We start from the raw sequence: 19,199 nt of genomic DNA, 5'->3' as shown, positions 1-19,199 counted from the left end.
GGATTGGCAGCGGCGGTACTGAACGCCAGCAGCTCAGGGAGAGGGAGACCTTCCCCCCCATAGAACTTTTAAAAGCAAAATACACTGACAATGGGGGAAATACAGCACGCAGGGCAATAGTAAGGAATCCAGTGATACCAGAGGCCTCTGGAAGTGAGGTCAGAATCAGATCCGCAGCACGGGTGAGCCCCCACCAGAGCCTGCATCCTAAGCAATACCCAAAGGAGCACACTGGGATCAAGATCCCCATCAAGACTCCCAGTGGGGGTCATGGGAGTCATCCCCTGCTGGCATTGGAAACAGCCCAAAGCAGCATTTAAAAAAGGATAATCGCAAGGACCACTTTGCAAAAGACCACCCAGTGAGACCCCCCGAGCCCACTTTGCCAGCGTACCCCAGCAAGGAAGAAACCTGGAAAACAAAGCAGAGGTGCCTGGGGTAGCCCCCTACACCGGAAAGGCTAAACGACCAGAATGATATGATATGATATGGCATTTGTAACGCGCCTATACACAAGTGTTTCAAGGTGCGAGAAGGAGACAGAGCAGAGCCTCCTCAAGGAAGAAGCCTAGATAAGCTACACCAATACCGAAGACAGCAGCCTTACAAATCAGTGGCCCCCCCCACACAGGATTCCACATAATGAGTAACGAATCTACAAAGGAGGACATTGCCGGGATTATGGCTGAAATTAGGGCTCTACGATCAGACATTCAAACATCCATCTCGGAAACAAGAGGGAAGGTCGAACATATCGAAGGAAAGTAGAAAATCTGGAACACAACCAGAACAACATGGACTTGGTAGAGATGAAGTTAAACGCAAGAATGACAGAGTTGAGAGGAAGAACTGTCACTCAAAATTGACAATCTGGAAATAGAGAAAGGAGGTCAAACCTATGTATACTAGGTCTGGAAGAAAAAGAAGGAGAACCCCCGCTACAGGTGGATAGGAGGGTCCAAGACATAATAAACCAACTCTTTGAGGCGGATGGAGGCAAGAAAGTGCAAATTTAGAGGGCCCATAGGGGAAGAAGAGCGTTCGGAGGAGGACCACACTCAATAGTCGTGAAGTACCTCAGCTTCAAAGAAAAATCGGAAATACTTATCAAAGCCAAGCAGATGCACGACATTGAGTTTCAGGGCTCAAGGATAAGGATATTCCAAGACCTATCAAGCTTCACTCCCGGATGAAGAAGGGCATGTAGGCCTCTCACCAAGTGGCTCACTGAGCAGGCTACCCCTTCGAGCTGACCTTCGAGTACAAAGGAGAGGCCTATAGAGTGGTTACGCCCGAGGAAGCGAAACAAGTTTTGAAACACTGGACAGATCAAAACGACGACAGAGGCCCTTCCGGCCCCCAAGTCGCCCACTCACTCCAAACGCAAGCAGTGGAGGGCCTGCTGCATAGATGAAAAAGAAGCAAGATGGGGAGAAAGTATGCCAAGCGGAGTCCGGCATAGCCAACAAAACCTCAGTGTAGCTGATACCACGGGCACACGACACAAGTAGGAACGAAAAACAAGGAACAAGAATACACAAGACACTTAAAGAAACTGGAACAAGGACTGGGATTAACAGAGGAAGTCCCCAGCAAGGGATGAGTTAACTCCAACGGCCCTCAGTTCCAAGGGGGCGTCTCAACCTAAAGGACCTAGGACATTTGTGATGACCGCGGTTAAGCTAGAGGGTTTAGTTATGTTTACAGTTAACAGGGGGGCAAGAGGGAGACAAACAGACGGGTGACACTACTAGGGTGATGCAACGAATAAGGGCTCACTCAAAAGAAAGGGGCAAAAGGGGAAGAACAGATGAAAAAGATGAGACCCAGCATAGAGATTGAAGCTCGCAGTAATGCAGGGCCGGGGAGAGGAACGTTAAAGGTGGGCACACTCAACGTCAGAGGGCTTAACTCCCCTACTAAAAGATCTCTGGTAGCGAGGGACTTTGATAGGGCCGCCCTTGACATCCTCTTTATCGAAGAGACCAGGATCAAATCAGGGGGAAGAGAAGCCGCTAAGGGGGAGGAGGGTGTTACAAACATTTTTGACATCTGCAGAACAAAATAAAGTGGGAGTAGGCCTGCTATTGATTAAACAAATCAGAGTGTAAAACCCAGTAGTGAAAGCACCAATGGAAGGTAGGCTCCTGGTCGTTCAGGGTGAATGATCACCCTTGCAGGAGTTTACACGCCGAACCAAGGGGAGTTCAATGACAAAGCTCTGTCCACCATAATGGGAAATAGCAGAGGCCCAGTGGTAATAGGGGGAGATTTTAACACATGGGCTGACCCACAAATAGACATGCAAGCAACACGGGTGATAACCAAGGATCACTCCAAAGAGGAGGGCAGTAAGTTCCTAACCAGCCTCAATGACAAAGACCTGGTGGACGTCTGGAGATCAATTAACCCAGACAAAAAGGGGTATACGTTCAGATCTGGTGTTCACGATACATTTACCAGAATTGACTACCTGTTGGTCAACAGAGAAACCGGATCTAGAATTAGGGACAGTGCTATTCGCCCCATAGGCTGGTCGGACCACGATATGGTCACAGCAAAGCTGGAAATGGAAGGGCTCAACCACCGAGACTCCAAATGGCGTAATGACTTTCTGTGGAAGGACAAACTCTACTCACAGGAACTAAAAACTGAAATAGAAGAATACTTTCAGATAGCGGTGAGCTAAACATTTAACGGTATGGGAAGTGGGAAAAGCAGTATGGAGGGGCCACCTGATGAGGGAAGGGGCAAGGCGTAAAAGAGAACGGAGGCTACAGGAAAAGAAATTGGGGAAGGAAATCTCAAACCTATAGGGAAGATTACATACCCAAGGGTCCTATAGGAAAGACCATCTAGAAACTCTCAAACAAAAAAGGGAGGAGCTCAAAGCCCTTGGGAAGAGAGACATAATAAGAAAACTTAAGTTACTAGAGCAGAAATTCTATGAAAAGGGCGACAAAGCAGATGGGTTGAAGGAATTGAAATGGAGGGGGGGCTGGGGTTGGCTACAATCCCCAGAGGAAATAGCCAGCCAATTTGCCAAGTACTACAAACACCTGTACACCTCAGAGTGAAATAGAGCTGAGAAGGAAATGGAAGATTATATTGAAAGGGCGGGACTAACACATTTAAAGGGATCAGAACAATCGCTCCTAGATTCTGCCAGAACCTCAGAGGAAGTAAAAGCGGCAATGAAGAGACTCCCCTCTGGAGGGGCTCCCCGAGAGGACGGCTACGGTATGGGCTTCTATAAACACTTTACCGAAACCCTGACCCCCCACCTAGCCAAACTATTCAACCACATTCGAGAGTCCGGCCATGCGCCCCCATCGTTCTCCCCGGCGCACATAGTGGTAATCCCCAAGGCAGGAAAAGACCCCACAGGATGTAAATCCTACCGACCGATTTCTTTGTTGAACACGGATGCCAAGATATACGCATGGGTACAAGCCACACGTATGGAGGCGATAATGCCCCCCCCTGATCCATCCGGACCAGGTGGGCTTCATAAAAAGGTAAACAAGGAGCGGACGCCATGAGTAAGACCTTGGACATCATGGAGCACTCCAGGGGACTCGACGGGAAACATACGCTTCTCAGTATGGACTCAGAGAAAGCATTTGATCGAGTGGAATGGGACTTTCTCTGGGCCGTACTCAGGAACATGGGCTTCAAAGATCAATTTATACATGGGATCCAGGCAATTTATAAAGCTCCAAGAGGAAAGTGCTTGAATAACAAACTCTCAGAGGAATTTGACATGTCCAGAGAAACCAGACAGGTGTGCCCCCTATCTCCACTCCTCCATGCCATATCCATTGAGCCTCTGGCAAATGTTATCAGGAAAGAGAATACAATTAAGGGGATTGTAGTGTCTGGCACAGAGCATCAACTAGCTATGTTTGCCGACGATATACTCATATACCTGACAGACCTAAAGACCACCATACCCAGAGTGCTACAGACATTACATGAATTTGGCAAATGGGCAGGACTAAAAGTTAATGCGGAAAAATCAACGCTCTGCCCGTACAAGACATATGACTACTTGGGGAATCCAGACGACACATCAAAGCCTAAGATACCTGGGAATCCATGTCACTAAAGATTCAGAAGAGCTATACGAGGCAAATCTCCCACCACTTGTTTTAGAAATAACAAAAGATCTGGAAAGATGGGCCAAGCTAACGATATCATGGCTGGGCCGCCTGAATGCCATAAAAATGGTGATACATTCCAAAGTCCTATACCAATATCAGATGCTTCCAATCACTATCCCACAAACTCACTTTGCAGACATGAAAACAATGCTCCTTAAATTTCTATGGCAGGGGGAAAAACTGCGGATAGCCTACAATGCCCTAATCCAACCAAAGGAGGAAGGAGGAACAGGGCTCCCAGACCTGTACACATATTGAGCGACCCAGCTCAGAGCCCTGATGCCACACCTGAGAGAAGACAAACAAAAACAGTGGGTTGCCATCGAAAATCACCTATTGCGCCCTGTAACTCTTGGAGAATGGCTCTGGGCACTAAAGAAGGCCTTCTCCAAGAGGGTAATCAACCACTTTGCGATGGGATCACTCTTGCAGCTATGGTGGAATATGGGAGAAATGAAGGGTCTCACGACGTGGGCATTCCCCATGAGCTGTATATATAATCCAAGACCCGCAACGCTACCAGAAATGGTATGAAGCAGGTCTTAAAGAGTGGGGCAGCTCATTAAAGCCAATGGATGTATCTCCAGTAAAGAATTGGAAATTGGCCTCCAAACAAGACCCCTGGGAGCGCTCATGTTTCTTCAACTAAAAGGAGCGCTATTAACCTCGAAATGGAAGGAAAAAATCGAGAGACCTCACGTCAACGGAGAAAATATTAAGTGAATCCCTCATAACCAAGGGCCTCATCTCACAGCTATATTTGTATTTGTATTTATTAGGTTTATGTAGCGCTTTACACCAAAGCGTTGCACATTTTAACAACAGAATACATTTAACAATAACAAAATAACAGTGACATTAGAAGCAAATACAATTTAGAATCAGACCAACAAAACAGTATGTAGAGCAATTAGACAGAAGGGAAGGGAGTGGCGGAGTAGACCTGGGAGGAAGAGGGAGGGATGGGAAGGAAGAGGAGGAGGGAGAAAGAAGGTGTGGATGAGGATAGAGTGGAGGGGGAAGGGGATGGAGCTGATTAGGGGGGGGAAGAGGGGAAGGGTGGGAAAGGGGGAGGGGAATCATATGGAGAAGGAGAGATTTAAGGGACGTGCGAAATGAGGAAAAGGTAGGAATAGAGCGGATTGAGACTGGTAAGGAGTTCCAGTGAAGGGGAGCTAGGAGCTGGAAAGAGCGGAAATGGGAGCAGGCACAAGGGGAAGGAGGAACAGTGAGGAGGAAGTGGTCAGCAGAGCGAAGAGAGCGAGAGGGAGTGTAGAAAGAGAAAAGGGAAGAGAGATAAGGGGGAGAGAGATCATGAAGAGATTTGAAGACTAAGCAGAGAAAATTAAATTTAAGTTGGGAGTGAAAGGGAAGCCAGCCAAGGGAGGATAGGGAGGTAGAGATGGAATCTCGGGAGGTGAGGAGACAGAGAGTAGATCCCTACTGAGTCCTAGATGAAATAGAAATGACGGCCTAAAAAAAAGATGGGAGAAGGACATGGACTCGATGTCGGACAGACTATGGTCGCAAATGTGCAGATCAGCACATAAAACCTCAATTTCGGCCCAGTATAAACTCCATGGAATAGAATTGCAGCACAGATGGCAATACGACCCCAAAAGACTCCAAAATGTTCAAGCAAACATGCCCCCCAATGTTGGAGAGGATGCAGTGCCTAGGCTGACTAGTGGCATATGTGGTGGTCATGCCTGAAAACCCAGGCATATTGGAAAGAGGTGCTAGCTTGGATCAGAAAGGTAGACGGGCAGGGTCGGGCTGGGCCATAAAATTGTCCCGGGCAGCAATGAAAAAGTGGGCCACAGTTGCAAATGGCTATTCATTCCTTTTGTGACACTGTTTGAATAGTAACCAAAGGGGAGTTTTCTGATGAAGTGTGATGCAAACTGTGCATGCTAAAGAATATTTATGCAGCAACACTGGTCAAAACTACTAGCCAGAGAGTGAATTAACTCCTCAAACATGGCCAAAATTGGCCAAAAAAGTGGCCCACACCAGCATTTTGTGTTTTTGGTTCGGCCATGGGTCTATTGCCCTATAGGCCAGTCCGAGGCTGTAGACGGGATCACAAGAGAGTGTGACCCTAGGCTGGTACTATTTGGCCTGGAAGACTCTCCCATCGGAATCAACCTGGGCCCAGAAAGCAGGAGAACTCAATGAGATGGAGAACATTACAGGGGCCCTCCACGAGATCACTTCTAGCAGAGAAATGGAGTGGGCACCCTTCCTCGATGCCTACAAATGATGCGAGATGAAGCCGGGGAGAGGATACCCCAAAGAACTGAATGCAACCACACCTGTGAATAACACCCGTGACTCGTTTTGTCTCAAGGGAGGAGGGCAGAGGGGCGGGGGGTATGTTGAACCAAAAACCTTAGTAGCCATATGTGGAAAACGCAAATTTGCACACTAGAAATAATGCAACAATGGTAAAGATATATCTGCTGCCACCAGCTTGTCTTTAGGCACTGTAATTGTGTAGAAGTATGAGACGGAGATGTGGCATGGTTTTGGTTATAACCCTTTATTTTTATATACCACACAAAAAACATATCTATCCCAACTATGATAATATTCACCATCCTTGTCCAAAACCCTACTTCTATCCCTTAGACAAACCTAATAATGCCTTCTCCTGGCACAGTTCAAAAACAAAAGATCTTCCACCAGGAGAAAGCCTCCCTTCTCCTGGTAAACTCAGAAAAGTTCTCTTTACAAAAGGCACATGCCAGGGGGACTCCCTTCCCCCGACTTTCTGTTCACTTCTGTATTAGTTCAGCTTTCAGATTCTTTACCAGGAGAATGCCTCCCTTCTCTTGGTGTCTACCGATGTTCTTGGTGTCTATAGATGTATCAGTGTCCACACACTTTGGACCGGGGGAAGGACTGGAAGGAATCCCTTCCCCTGGTTTTCGACATATAACTTGCAATGTTCGTAACTCCTGCCAACTCAGCAATTCTGCTGGCTTCTGTTACCAGGCTCTTACAGTGTCCCAACTCTTTCTATGAGTTTCAGTGACGTCCCTCTGGTCACTTAATTGGGGAAAGATTTCCTTTTGGTGTATTGCACTTTGCTTTGGGTTCCCGATCCTTATCCACTATTTAGTGGTCTTCCTGTGACTGGGTTGAGGACGTTCTCCTCTGTTGCTTCTTTTAACTTTTTAGGGTCCTGGCCCCTTGTCTGGTGGTCAGTGGTTTCTCTCGCTCCACAGAGACAAGGAAGGTCTCCTTGGATACTCCCAGACACTTCTTGGCCCACTTTCACGCTCCGCCATGTTGATGGCGAGAAGCTGGGACCTCTCGACGCTTCCTTTGTCCTCACCGGTCTGCCCGTGCCTTCTGTTACATGTTGGGTGCTACTTGCACTGCGCTGGTTCTTGCAGGCACTGATGTCGGTCTCTTTCTGGCTTCCTGCGTACTTGGCTGGCATTGTAGCGTTTCCTTGTCTGTTGGCTCCCTGCTGTCTCAGTGTTGTTGTGGGACCGCATGGTCCACCCCCCTGCGGTAGGTCAAGCCACTGTCTCGCCTTCATCCACAGCTCCTTGGATCTGCTGCCGTCGTGCCCGGTAGAGATGCTCTCTGCTTCCTGCTCGCGACCTCCAGTCTCTGGTCTTTGCCACAATTAGACTCCTGCGTTTGGCAGCGTCCTCACCTCTTGCTGTTGCGGGCTGGCTTCACCCAGCTGGGCTTGACAGTTTGTATAGTCCTTTGTCTCTACTTATACTTTGTTGCCAGCTCCTCTCTGGCGGAAATTCCTTTGTTCCTTTAGACATTTGCATCTTTATACCTCCTCGGGCACCTTGTACAAATACTTGCCTGACCGGTACTTTTCACATCTTCTGTGATCTTCCTCATCCTAGTCTTTTCTACCTGGGCTGTACTCAAGGTATTACAATAGTACATATGTTTATCCTAAAGAAAGGTGTTTGTGATAGAAGAGGGGGCAGAGAATGTTGGGGTGCAATGTCAACTGAGGGCCTATACCCTAGGCGGTGGTACTTGTTCCCAGGTGGGGAGTTCCTCACCATGAGGTCCATCCGCATTAAGCCACCCATACGGGGACTTTTGAGGAGCAGCCTCACCTCCCTAGCCTCATGGGAAGGGGTTCCCCCTGGGGAGAAGCGATGACAGGTAGTGAATCGTCACAGCACATATAAAAGTAACCAAAACTCCCAAGTATAAAAAGCTAGGGTGATACAAAAGTATCCCTATTGCACTGCATTGTAACATGCTGTGTGCAATGTTAAAAAGATACTAAAATGTAAAGGAAGGACTGATCAGTTTCCCCATAACAAATGAGCAAAAGGCAGGGGAAGTGAAGCTGAAGGCTTTACTTCCCCCTCAAAAAGTCAGAACAGGTTAATAAACAAAGCAACAAGAATGTGGGTCCATAGAAACCATGGAGGGAAAAGTTGTCAAAAGAGAAAACTTTGCTAATAGTAGTCCAACGTACCTTTTTGGTAGCCATTGGGACAATGTATTTTTTTAAGTCATGCTCACAGTCATTTTGTATTTTAGTGCTTCCATTGTATGGGGCAACCACAAGGTAGGCTTAAAATTGCCATTCTGGCCACTTGGGCTCTTTGTGAGCCCACATGGCAGCCTCCATATTGGTTCTTACTGCTTTAGACCAGTCCAAGTCCCTGGGCACAAACAGAGTACCCACCAACTCTTAGCTCGGAACGGCAACAGCTGAAGCGAGGTATCCCAGGAGTGAGTTGTTCAGTCCACCGGGCAGTCCAAGGACACTGCCCAAGGCTCTGCAGGCATGGATCCTCGAGCGGGTGCCTCGGGCTGGTTTTTTCGAGTTTATTTGGTCCCACTAGTCCAAGGTCTGAAGCACTGATGATGGTCTGAGGTCAAGCAGAGGAACAGGACTTCACTGGGCAAATTACTGGAGTTGATGGTCAGCTGCAGGAGTTGTCCCCGGTTTGTCAGCTGGTCCTTTTCATGGGAATCTTTGTTACAACGTGAATCTGTATGGCTGCAGAAGTCCTCCTTTTATCCAGATTTGGGGCTGGAAGCAGGTTTGAGCTCACCACTGTAAGGATCTGCCACATTGAAACAGCCACTGGTTGTCCAATCATTGACAACCACTGGTTTCTGCATCAGCCCACTATAAGGGTGCAGAAGTAAGGCTCAGACACACCAAAGGACTATTTTTGGGTACAAACCTTTATTGATCAAGAAAGGGCTGGAAAGCTGACTCTTTATCCGTAAAGCTAATTGGGTTTTCCCTGCCTGAAAGAAAACTAGTTAAATTGTCAAGATGTTCAAAATGTAAAAGTCTGTCACTGTTGTGTCTCAAAAGCCTTCATCTGTCCCAAACACAAATAACTTAAGTTAACAGTGCAAGGATGATCTCTTCCCAAAGTAAAGCATTCATGGTAGTTCCAACCAACATAAAAGTTCCTAATCTGTTGGGCAATCAAAACTGATGAAATAAACAATGTTCACAGACACAACACTCCAAGGTTAGAGTTGTGCTCCTTTCCCCTAGTCTTTTTTATTTTACTTTCCTTCCTTTTGGGGTCCTGAGCAGAGCATACTTTTAGGTAAAAGTCACTGGGCAATTCACAAGGATATGCTTCTCGGATTCACAGTTCTTTATTCCACAAACTTGGCACACTTCCCTACCAAGCATAGAATTCCTTCTAATTGGTCCTTTTCAGTTCCAGGGTTCCTGACCCAATTATTCCCAGTCTTTCTTATTGGTGCAGGTACCGGACTAGCACTATTATTAACGGCTTGGGTTACTCTCCTGCCAAGCAACTGTCCTCTCATGAACTCTCTCTTTCTCTCACAGAGTACCAGACCCTCTTATTCTTCGTTACATCAGACATTTGTCTCTCATATGGGTGCAGGTCTCAGACTTGTAATGTAGCGTCGTATCTGCTTGATTTACTCCCCTGCCAAGCAGACAACTCTTCCTTGTTTGCATCTTTTACAATTAGGGTCCCGGACCTGGTTATTTTCAGCTTCTCATATAGCTGCGGGTCCCAGTCATGCAATTCATTACTATATCCATTTATTCCCTCTCCTACCAAACATATGATTTCTCTTTCTCCATCTTGGTTATTCTTGGGCTCCCAGATCCTGTTATGCTTTGAATTCCATATGGGTGCGGGTCCCAGACTCGCAATCTATTCTCAGGGTCTGAGACCCTCTCATTCCAGCTTCCGCTTTCACCCCCTTGCGTCCCTGGACCTCTAGCACCTCTTGGGTAGCCTATGTACCCGTTTGTCTCTTCCGTGAGAGTACCAACATTTCCAGAGCAGATGCGTCCCTTCGGGTCTCCGGGAGCGTTTGGGTAACCGGCGGGGTCTGTAGCGGCTCTGTAGATGCCCGACTCTGCCCAGCTGCGTGTCCTCTCTCGCCAGTGGGTTGCTGGACCTAGAGTGTCCAGAGGTTCCACTCAGCAGCAGACAGAGTAGTCCTTCCATCCAGGAGCACGTTCAGGTTCTGCGTCTCCTCCATTCACAGCTTCCCTTTCTGGGCTCTTATGCTCGCCTGGTGCACGGCTCCTGCAGATCCTCCTCGAAGGATTGGTCTCTCTTAGCGTCCCAGCTGAGCTGCCTTTAAACTCCTGCGCTGGATTGTTGCATTGCTTTGGGCCAATCACATACTGTGAGAAGCTAGACCGCTCACTCCGGTTCTGTAGAGGGATTCTTGGACTACCGGTCATCATTTCCGCAGTACTTGTTTTAAAACCATCTGTGACATACTTTGTATTCTCCGTTATTTAGTCTTGTCAAGTATATTAGGTTAACTGACTGGACAACAGAACACATTGGCTCCATCTAGAGAGGGGGAGGAGGATTTGGCAATGCAGTAGGGGTTGGGTGTATGGAAGGAGGGCCATAACGCATTCTTTGAGAATGGCCATCCCCAATGCCGTAAGGGGCTTCCTTCCCCATGTGATCCTCCCTCGGTGCACCAACCCCAGGGGTACTATTGTACTGGGGATGCAACATGCTTTCTGGCATCAGGGAATGTGGTCTGGGGGTATTGCACCAAAATAACGTAAATAAAATGCAGATTGTACTTTTACTGTGCATTCAGTATGATAGAAAATGACAAAACTGAACATACTCAACTAGGTGAGCGGGGGTTGCGGCGGTGTCCCCCTCTCACCCAGTTCGGCATTATGGTTTTAGGGTATTGCAGGGGTGTCCCCAGCATACATTAAATGGGATGTAGGTGACAAACCAACAGAATCCGAAAAGCTCAAGGTTCAAAATGCGAGCATGTCGGCATCGCAATTTTGAACCTCAAGCTTTTCGGAATTTAGTATTTTAACATAGATCTTGTCTGGGACTAGACAGGCCAAAGACCCAAAAGGTAAAACGCTGTAACAATGCAAAATATTCTTATAGCATTTCACTGTAAGGTGATGTGTGCAATTGTACAAATACAAGCATTCCACAAATAGAAACACAGTTTCTCAGTACTGGCAGTCTTCAGGGCTAGTCAGTTTCCCCATAGCAATGAGCAAAAGGCAAGGGAAGCAAAGCGGAAGGATTTACTTCCCTTCAAAAGTCAGGTCAGCGTTCAAAACAAGCAAAAAGAAGTGTGTTCCCTAGAAATCTATTGGGGGGAAAGGTGAAAAAAGAAAATCCTTTCCAAAAGAGCATGAAGGACCTTAGATGTTATGACTACACATTGAGATGGGTCACAGGTATAGAGCGGAATCAGGATGTTAAGGAGGCACAGTTGTAGTGCAGACAAAAGGGGGTGGGCTCTGGCTGCCTCTTCCTCTGAGACACTAACAGGTGTCGCACTGGCATACATGAAACCAAGTCTACACTGATAGGACTTGTATTTCTTATAGTAGAACCCAACAACTTTTTCAAAAGTGCAAAAACTTCTTTATTTAACACACAACAAAGTTTTCCTTTTTTTTTATTTTTATAATAGGTAAACAAACTAAAAGTCCACTTTCACAAATTGCATTTCCATTATATTGTATCGGCATATAATGTCAACACATGATTGTTAGTATAATATAGTTATCAAGTGCAATATTACTGCGCATGCACTGAAGATGAGTCGACACTCAAATGTGTTTCCAGCTATGTAACAACACAGGTGTTGATGATGGGTTGTTCTATAGCTTTCCTCAGGACTGTAAATTGAGAAGGAATCGAGTAGTAGTCTTTCGTGTGTTGTTCAGAAAAAACTGTGGATAAGGAACAAGAAAAGGAACGTGTGTTGTTTAAAAGGTTCTACTAGATAGGTAATTAAAAAAGCATGATGCAGTGCTCAGACATACCTGTCTTCAACAGTATTTTGTCTCGGGGCAAAATGATGCGTGGGGAATGGCGGATCCGAGTGTGCCAGACCAAGGAGAGATCGTTCTCTTGAGTTGCAGAAGAGGCTTCCACTACAACATATAGGACACAGCATGTTTTAAAGAAAAGTGTCCTACTTGTGTCATGTAATTTGACAACAAAGTGCACGTGCAAAAATAAGTGCTGGTGACTTATTATTAACCGGTTTAGGAATCGTGTGACAGTTGTAGTGCCAGGTGTTACGGTGCATAAGGTTTTTAGTGTTTGGACTAAACGTGGAGGAGGGTCGGATGTATGGATTGGAGTATGTAGTTTTAAGGGAACATGGTGGAGAGCAAGGAGTTATGGAGCATATGTTGCTTTAGTTGTTATAATTACATGTTGGAGGTGTGTCAGGAGGCATCTCAGTCATGCCAGGTGTTATTCAGTGAAATTGATTAAAGTACATTGACTACAAGTGGAGGTGAGTCCGGTATAAATGGCGAGTGGTGCCGTGGTTGTTGTGCGCTGGAGTTTGTGTTTAAGTTTTCTTGTGGGTGTCCGTTCTATAGTTGTCCGAGTTTTCACCTGATATAAAGGTATGGGAGGCATGTCTGCATGTTTGAGCGGCATCTTCATTAGAGTGTGTGTGGTTGAGGGAATATGGCCTCCACTTGTCCTTGGCTGCTGCAGAGGTGTTGGTCAACTGTCATTCACAAATTCCATGTATCCATCTAATGGATAGCTCAGAGCAGGATATGTGAGTGTGTGTGTGTGTGTGTGGATGGATGATTGATGTGTGTGTTCCAAGAGGAAGGGAGGTGTGCTGTGATGTGCTGTGCTTTGTTTTACGGATGAATTGAAGCAGGTTGGAATGCACGAGGTCAGAGTGAATGATGGAAATTTAGAATGTGTGAGTTTAAGACTGTGTCCCTGGCATTCCATCCCAGGCAGTTGGAAAGATGTAGCTTGGGTGGCAAGAGCCAGTGGGTTCTGTAAGGGTGCAGAAGGAAGGTGCATAGCCAGTCAGCTAACACAGTGAACTAAGCGCTTGTCCCGGATATCTGTGCGCAGCCTGCTGTGGCATTTTCGAATTCCGTCAGGGTCAATTCAGCCTTTTATCCTTCCGAAGTCGATAAATTGCGTACCACTCTGTCGGATAATAATGCCTTTTGTTATTGCAGTGCTCTGAGCCCTATGGGTGTATAGCGCTATATAAGAAATACATTATTATTATTAAGGGTCTGACATGGTGATGAACAGGTTTGTTGTTATAAACTTTTATTAAAGTAAATTGAGGGTTTGGAAAAATGCCTCACTGTTCTTAAGCACTAAGAGGGGTTTCCCTGCCTCAAAGGAAACTCATGGAATTGTCAGGATGTCAACAAAAACATTAGTCAGCGTTGTGCCCCAACACCCTACTTCTGACTCCAACAAACTAATAACATAAATCTAAAGTGCAAGGATACTTTGCACTCAAAAAGGTGCTGATGAAACACCTTCATCAAAGGAAAATTTCTAAATGTCAGTGATGCAATTAATCAAAAGAAATGTCCTCTTTCAATGACGAGTTGTTCCAATATCCGGGAATTACTCTGATCCCCTGGCACTTGGCTTGTTCTACTTCACAAACCCAGAAGTTTGATTTATAAGAATTGACAAACAAATTTTTACTCCTGGTTTCTAGTATGGGTGTAGGTCCCAGACTCCCCCGATCCCCACCCCCACCCATTCAGAGGGTAGGAGTATATGAGTTGATGGAGACAGAAAGTCTGTTCTCGCCACAGCTTCAAGGGAGACTGACGCTTTAATCAGGAACCACAGAAAGCTCAATTAACCAGAGCGATTCTATGATCCACATTAGACAGGAAGATGGGTGGGATTTAGTATTTACATGTTTTCATCCCTTTGCCTTTTCTGTGGCAAAGCACTCTGGTTATGACCTCATGCATAAAGGAGATTATTGGTGGTGAACCAGGGTTGGTTCATTAAGGTAGGCTTAGCTTACACCAACCACTGTGGCCCATTTGGCTTTAAAAGAGGGCTGAGCCCCCCTCTTTTGGGCAGATCATCTGAAGACTTTGTAAGGAGTAACAAAAAGAACTCATTTGGAACCCGGCTGAAGGTACAGTCTCGCTTACAGCTTCCGCCAGTGAAGGAAGGCCAGGATTTTCAAAGAGGGAAGCAAGACCCCTCCCCTAAACATCTCCCAGGCACAGAGGAAGATACTGAATCCAGAGGACCTTCCAGCAGCCCCAGAACCGGTACCCAGCCAGCACACAGCGCATGCCCTGCAAGCGTCTCCAAGAGCAAGCTTCCTAGGTGGGAAGCGCCAGAGAGTCTCTGAACCAAACCCAGGACAAGGCCAAAGCCTGCAACACTCTATTGCTTTAGGCAGTCGGCATTAAAGCACGACACAAGCCCAGCGAAGAAGCTAGTGCATCGACAAGCATCAAACAGTGTCTGCCTTAAAGGACATTTTCAAGCCAGTCGAGCTCCTCGAGCTCCAACAGACTGCACCGCTGACTCTTGTCACACTGCAGCCGCTCACGTTGTTCGAGACACCTCGACCAGTTCTTCAGACCCACCAACCAGCACTGAGACAAGTCCTGACCCCGAGCCACCGTGTAGTCCAGCCTGCAGTCGTCCGTCCAGCCCCGCTGGCCGAACTGCTTGCCACCTGATACCCGCAGCTGTCCCTGGTCTTTAACTCTGTTGCAGAAGTTGCAAAGCACTCCCTGAAAGAACTTCGACAAGCACAAGGTAAATTGTGTTTCTGTCCCCCTGGTCCTTCTCCGAAGGCCCCTAGTGACATTTCACGACCCATTGCTGCCTTTGTGCTGAAACCAAGTATCCTTGAACTATTGTGATTAATCACTTTACCAACTAACCGCATGTCAGTATCCAGAGTGCATCCCTTTTTCTTCCTGAAAGGGTCTGCTCTCTGCATTCCTTTACAGGGTGGGTTGCATTTTGTAGTGTGCTAGAACTGTCTGTTGAATAATAAAGTAGATATTTTCATACAACCTCGACTGGACAGTCCCTTTTATCATTGGGTAATACTTGTATTTTCATTGTTTTGCAACTAACCAACGATTCACAACCTTGCGGAGATAAGCCTGCAGTGCCGTCCACGTTACCAAAACCGGTCAAGGAGGTTTATAATTTGTTTGCATTTCCAATCTGTTCGCATCCCTTCTGGTGTACCAGAGGTGTGGGGCTGATTGATGGTTTAAAAAATGATATTCATCCCTGGACCACTGGTGCCCCGGAAGTTGATTCGTCACAGACTGCCTGGTTCAATCTCCGACGAAGGCTGTGTTCCTTCTGTGTTCCTGTCTCTTCCTTTTAGGCTCCCCGACCCTCTTATTCTCCGTTTTAAATGTGGATGCGAGACCCAGACTCGCAACTCTCCCCTTGGAAAGCTTGGTTCACTCTCCTGCCAAGCTAAGCTCTCTCTTGCCGTTGTTACACTGTTAACTAGGGTATCCAACCTTCTTTCTGTCTGTATTTCACTCAGGGTGTCAGCCCGTGGCACTCTCTGACTTCCAGGCTTCCCAACTGTGAGGAGTAAGAAATGGAAGCCGGACACAAAGTTGTCATGTTTTGGTTAAATACATTTATTGAATAAAAATGGATTGGGCACAAGCCTCTCTGACCCTATTCTAAAGTGGAATTTCCCTACCTAAAACCATAAACTAAGGATCTGTCTGTGTCAGGATGGCAATAACCGAAAAGCCGTCCTTGTATCCAAAACGTCCTATCCTGACCCTCACACTACAAATAAAACAAAGTGTGAAAGGAAATATCTTCAACTTGATATTTAGCAAAAAAGAATAGTTCCAACGAAAATGTTCTCCAAGGTGGAAACCCTTGGATCCAGAGGGTGGTCTCCTTCCCCTGGATTCTTAAGTAGTATGGTAATTGTCTCTTTTACTAACAGTTCATTTGTATCTCTCCTTTATTCACAAGGTTCCTGTTTAGGCAACACGTTCTATAACAGTCTTTCTTTAACACAAATGTCTCCTTCGTTTAGAAAACACTGTCTTTCTTTATATTTCTGGAAGCCTTGCAAATTGACTGGTATACTCCCCTGCCAAGACTCTTTATGCAATTCCAACTGCCTGGTGTACTCTCCTGCCAGGACTCTTTACAATTAAAATTGTTCTTTTGTAACACGCTTAATACCAGCAAATGGTTTCTAAGCACGGAATAAGGATTCAAACCTGTGTTGCATTGCGTTGTTTTGCTACCAACACAAACGTGTTGCCCCTGAGCTATCCTTCCTCATCTGCAATTCCCACTGCCTGGTGTACTCTTCTCCCAAGACTTCACTTGTGGTTTTCACCTGCCTGGCATACTCCCCCCCTGCCAGGACCTCTTATGCGATTCAGTAGCCAGGTTTCCTTCCCATGCCAGGACTTTGTACATGTTTCACAATTCCTCTGTATCGCCAATACTGTATAAATTGCTCTTGGCTTGGTACATACGTCAGCAGTAATGTTTGTTCAAACTTGGCCCCACACTTGCATCTCATGCATCTGTGGCTTATTGGGGTTTGTACTTTGCCTTTTCTGCATTCAAACAATCTTCTTGTAGTTTTATCATAATGGTGTCAGATTCAAATTGTCTTTGGCGTGGTCACTGGAACGCTCCAGGGTCCCCACTGGCTTCGGGTAGACTCGCTGGTTCTCTCCAGCATCTCCGGTCCAATTTGCACTTCTGCAGCATGACTCCTTCATCCGCTTTCCACTCTGGATTGTGCAGACATCCTTCCAGCTTCCTTCGCGGCCCTGCCGTCACACGCCTGCTTCCCTTCAGGTCACGGAATGGAGAACGTTCCCTCTTCCGCCTGCGAGTGCCCAGGAACTCTCTTGCGGCTACCAGCTTCTCCATGGCACTTCCTGCTCGAGAACTGCGTTTCTTCTTGTCTCGGGGGCCTCCTCTGCTCTGCCACACCGTATGTGTTGTCCGCGAGCCCCTGCATAGGGACCAACGTCTTCTCCTGCACTGCCACACTCAGTAGTGCAGTTGCCATCTTTAAATGTCCCGCGCACAGGTAATTCGGAACAATCAACTAGACTGCATGTTGTGCTTCGAGCTCTCGATACCTTGTCCACATGGGAGGAGGTCACTGCTGGGAATCTGTTATGACTCCATTGGATTCATCACACAACCTTGTCACTCTGCTGTCGATGTGCTTCTCCCAGCTTCCCTGGACCTCCTGTCCCCTCACACCAGCCTCCGTACCTTTGCTTTTCGTTTGCTTCTTCTGGGCCATTGGACTCCTTCGCGAGGCTCCGGTAGCGTTCGGGTTCGTTTTCGTGTCAGTTGCCCATCAGCGGCATTCCGTGCCCCTCTCGCGGTCTACTCTCAGCTCTGCGTTGCTATGGAGACCATGGGAGGCCCTGGGGTCTACTCGGGTAGCAAGGCGTGTTGTACCTAGGTCTTGGGCTATGTTCTCTCTCCCTGTTGGCAGACAGCGTCTCTGCTCTCTGCTTAATGGTTGCTGGGTCGGCTTCCCTGACGGCACCTGCCCGGAGGGTTTCTCTCCCAGTTTGGGATTCCCTCTGCTATTTTGTATCTCATTGCTCCAATGAGATAACGCAGAGTACTAGACAGCTCACCACAGTTCAGCGGCATGATCTTCATACTCTTTTCTTCTTCCCAGTACCCGAGTTAAAGGTATAGGAATGGAGAGGAGTTCAATTTCTCTGAGGATTTCGGTTATACATTGTGTTAACTGGATTGACTTTACAAAAGTAGATGTGGGTCGTGATTAGAAATGCATCTAAAAAGAGTCTGCTTCTGTGGGAGCAGGGTAGGTGGAATAGTAGTTTGGCGAAAAGATATACAGTATTTAGGCTTAGAGACTGCTAGGGTAATCACAATTAGACTGCTAAATTGACTACTCAATCGTGGCGTGGCAGTAGTTTACAACTGAAATAAATGTCACATGGGATGTCGAACATGATGTCCACGTCATGTGACAACGATTTATCTTATAATGCGGATACAGGACGGGATGCTGTTCCTACAGCTGTCTCCCTTGTCCTGTTTCGGGCATTGAACTACCAGCACAAAGGTAAAACACGTAGGATTTATTTATATGCATGCAAACATAACAGTAAAGGGTTATTTTTGGTTGTATACCGGTAGAGTTGACAGGAAAGAGAGGGACTGAGCCAGTGGTGACAGCCTGGTTGGGAATTGATTGAACACATTGGATGCTTACTACACAGGAAGCAGGTCAGTTGATGGACCAATTAAGTGAAGTCTTGTGTCATCAATATGTGAAATGTGCAATGTGAGATTTCTGGATGGTGAGAGAATGTATTTATATTTCCTCCAGTTCTCCAATTGGTGTGGTTTTTCCGGCAGTCCATGAACAGACAGGTCAGTACTCTGGCAATTTGAAATAGTTGAACACAATTGGTGCAATAGTACAATAAGCTGATTGGTATGCTTTTCTATATTTGTAATAGATTACTCGATAACAGTTACACCTGATGAAGGGACAGAGGGTCCCGAAACGCGTAGTGTGGTGTCAACACGGGAGCATCTCACTAAGAAAACATTTGTTTTGCTGATGTGGTATTCCTTGAATTGTATACAGAATTGTTATCTATCTACATATATGTATGCAAATTATTTCCCATGTATGTCATGTGAAAACTAAAACTGTTGAATGTATTGGTCATGTCTCTTCCGCATGAAGAATTGAGAGGAATAATGCTTTTGGTATAAT

The 19,199-nt window shown here is 46.5% G+C and overlaps 1 protein-coding gene and 1 long non-coding RNA gene across 5 annotated transcripts in view; one reads left to right on the top strand and one right to left on the bottom strand.

Annotated features, from left to right (window-relative positions):
* The window catches only part of LOC138582676 (histidine--tRNA ligase, cytoplasmic-like), a 556,920-nt gene that overhangs the window by 354,341 nt on the left and 183,380 nt on the right, over nt 1-19,199 (bottom strand). The window lies entirely within an intron of this gene.
* The window catches only part of LOC138582677 (uncharacterized), a 192,139-nt gene that overhangs the window by 1,215 nt on the left and 171,725 nt on the right, over nt 1-19,199 (top strand). The gene's annotated exons all lie outside the window — the stretch shown is intronic.

This window comes from Ambystoma mexicanum, chromosome 3q (genome assembly GCF_040938575.1).
Source record: "Ambystoma mexicanum isolate Mex_15411 chromosome 3q, UKY_AmexF1_1, whole genome shotgun sequence".
Taxonomy (NCBI): Eukaryota; Metazoa; Chordata; class Amphibia; order Caudata; family Ambystomatidae; genus Ambystoma; species Ambystoma mexicanum.
The sequence above is the reverse complement of the archived record's forward strand: the minus strand, read 5'-3'. Positions and strand labels throughout refer to the sequence as shown.